Source organism: Vicia villosa, unplaced genomic scaffold (assembly GCF_029867415.1).
Source record: "Vicia villosa cultivar HV-30 ecotype Madison, WI unplaced genomic scaffold, Vvil1.0 ctg.004478F_1_1, whole genome shotgun sequence".
NCBI classification, from domain to species: Eukaryota; Viridiplantae; Streptophyta; class Magnoliopsida; order Fabales; family Fabaceae; genus Vicia; species Vicia villosa.
Window position 1 is genome coordinate 26463 of NW_026706445.1, and position 3432 is coordinate 29894.

Genomic DNA, 3432 nt, shown 5'->3' on the forward strand with positions numbered 1-3432 from the left:
TAGTTGCACGTCATCATTTTTTTTACCACTCAAAATAATTAGATCCACAATTAGCACTTTCACTCTGTTAAAAAAAGGATAATGGTGCACACGTTTGATAGTTTAAAGGACCAAGTTGTTAAAAAAATTAAAGACCAACATGTTACATAAAGAACCTCTGGTGTAATTTGTCGACCTGATTATCATCAACCAACTTTGATGTCCATCTACTTAAAACTGCAGACGCACGATTTTTCCACTAACTTTTGTAGAGAGAGTAACTATGAAAAAACACGTCTAATTTTCTCATTTAAGTATTTAACAAAATTTTTTATTTTAAATAAAACATCTCATTATTATTAAATACTATTGACATTTTAAAAAAGTTTTATTTTAATCTTATAAAAGAATATTATTTCAATATCATATGTATCAAAATATATACAATCAATACAAAATATTATAAAAAAAACGCATAAACAAAAAGTGTCTCTTTACAATAGTGTGTGTATGTACCTATAATATATATACATATATTAAGTTACATATAAAATAAGAAATAATTATTTATTTTTATAAAAATAATAAAGTGTTCACTATATTATATTGTGTCAATATTATGTATACAGTGGCATCCGGTAAACGACAGGTGTAGCCGAAATTTATTTAGAGTTTCCGGAAACGACAACGGTCTTTTTGTAAAATGGTGATATACATGTCGTTTGAAAAAATGAAACATTTATCAGAGCCTGGTTTCGATCCAGGGACCTGTGGGTTATGGGCCCACCACGCTTCCGCTGCGCCACTCTGATCTGTTGTTTCAAACTGTGCTCCATTGTTATTTATTTTATTGAAAACGTACGAAACACATTTTATGATAATTGGATTTTGTTTTGCATGATTAAATTCTAACAAAAGCTTATAGCTTTTTTGGGCTTACATTTTGAGACAAATTTCATATTATATACAATAAAATATTGTTGTTTCTATTGATTATGTTTATTATGTTTTTAGTTTTAGAAAACTTGTGCGTTATTGTAAAGGAATTAATTAGCTATAATTCTATTTTTCTTTAAAGCTTGGCAACAAAGCTTTACTATTTGGCCACAATGTACTTTTAATTTAATTATAGTTTTGGTTTCTCGGTTTTTACCCATTCAAATATTTAGTCTTCCTATTTTAAAATGAAACAGTTTTATCTCTTATTTTTTATTTTCATACTTAATTAAAATTGATAATTTATGTATTTTTAAATGATGTGCCACTTATGAACTTGACGAATCATCACATGAAAATATTTTGTAGAACTTTATAAATAAATAAAATATAATTTAGAAATTTTCAAAAAACGATGGGAGCAAAGCGGTCATGAGGGCGTCCCTAGACGGTGCTCGTGTCACCGATGAGCTCTGCGCCGCCGGAGAACCAATCGGAGGTGACATCAGAGAGAATTAATGAGGATGATGGTCAAGCTAGTGAAAGAAGAACTCCATAGAGTAACAAAGGTGATTCAGTTGATGGAACCCTAAATCTCGAGAACAAGGATGAACCTAAATCCCGACGATTGTGGGTGGATGTTATCAGCGAAGGGAAGAACTATGGCATACATAGCTCCGATGGTGATTAATGGGGAAATTGAAATAGAAATCAATGATGAAGACGTTGCATCGGAACTCCAATTCTGAAAAAATGCTTTAATTCTCAATGTCTTAGGTGAAGATTTGAGTATGCACGCTATCAAGAATTTTATGCAGAAGACATGGAACTTTGTTCAATTTCCGGACTTGTTGTATCATGACGAGGGATACTTCATCCTTCGATTCAAGAAGAATGAGGACATGGATGCGGTACTGATGAAGGGACCTTACTCTATCCGTGGAATGCCAGTTCTGATCAAGGAATGGAACCCAGAGTTCAATCTGAAGAAGGATTTACTTAGAACCATCCCTATTTGGAATAAGCTTCCTAAGCTTCCTTTACAGTTATGGGGGGCAACTAGTTTGAATAAGATTGGAAGTGTTATATGATCTCCGTTGGTCACTGATGAATGCACCACTCATAAACTAGGGGTGTCATATGCGCGTATCCTGATGGAGGTTGATATTACAAAGAAGCTGTCAGAAGAAATATTCATTAAGGATAACCATGTGATAAGAAGGAAGCAAGCGATTGAGTATGAATGGAGGCCAAAATTCGGTGATAAGTGTCAACAAGTAGGACACAAATGTGTGGAGCAGCCCAAAGCAAAAGTGTGGAAGCCGAGACAGAAGAAACCTGAGGAGCCAAAGCCTATTCAAGAGGAGATATTAACCATACCAAAGGAGGACCAATTGAAGCCTCCAGTAGATGAGGAAGAGCAACCATGGACAAGAGCTAACAAAGTTGTGAGAGACAGAGGTAAGAGCCATATGTTCCCTGAATCCTCACACCATGTAGATTGTATGAATGGATTTGATGCTCTAGGGGTTTTGAATGACCACCTAGTAGCAGTGGATAGAGGACCATGTTGATTTCTTGGAACATTAGGGGGCTGAATAAGACTGGAGAAATTAGGGAGATTAGCTCCCATCTCCTTAAATTCCATGCTGATATTATCATCCTTGTAGAGACCAGGGTTAAGAAGAATAAAGCTAAGGCTATTAGGGACAAACTGAATTTGAATGGTGAGTACATTGATAACTACAATCACCATGCTAATGGTAGAATTTGGATTTATTAGAATACAAATAAAGCGGACTTAAGACCTGTTTGTAGCTCTAGCCAGTACATCCACTGTGGTGTTTATGACATGATGGGGGGTTTCAAGTACTGGTTGACTGCTATCTATGCTCTAAGCTAGCTGGAGCATAGAAAGACTTTATAGAAGCATATGATAGATCTGCATAGGAGGTACAATGGGACCTGGTGTGTAGTAGGAGACTATAATAATGTGGCTACATCACATGATAGGACATGGGGGAAATTGATTGTGGAAGCTGAGTATGAGGACTATAATAATATGTTGGGGTCCACAGGGCTGTGTGAAATGGACATCAAAGGGGAGTTCTTCACTTGGTCTAATAAACAAAGTTTGAATTCCATTTACTCCAAGATTAACAGATTGATTGCTAATGCTGCTTGGTTCCAGGATAATAGTGAATTGAGCGTTAATGTTCTCTCCCCATATATCTCTTACCATGCTATGTTGTATTTGAGTAACCCTGATACTCCCAGACATAAGAGAATAAATTTCAGGTTTAAGAATTGCTGGGCTGATATTGATGGGTTCATTTGTTAAGATATGTTGTAATTATGTTGTTATTGTTGTTGTTGATGTTTAATGATATGTTTATTGTTTTTGTTGTTACTGTTGAGTAAAATGATGGTTAAATTTAGCGTTACTGTTGTTATTGAGTTATCGATGGTTTTGTGTTATTGAGATGTGAAGGTTTTTTAGTCATGTTGTTGTATGAA

The 3432-nt window shown here is 34.8% G+C and overlaps 1 non-coding gene across 1 annotated transcript; it reads right to left on the reverse strand.

Annotated features, from left to right (window-relative positions):
• Positions 1-719: 719 nt before the first annotated feature.
• On the reverse strand, positions 720-791 carry TRNAM-CAU (transfer RNA methionine (anticodon CAU)). Its single transcript has one exon. It is a non-coding gene; the product is annotated as a tRNA-Met (tRNA).
• Positions 792-3432: the final 2641 nt, after the last annotated feature.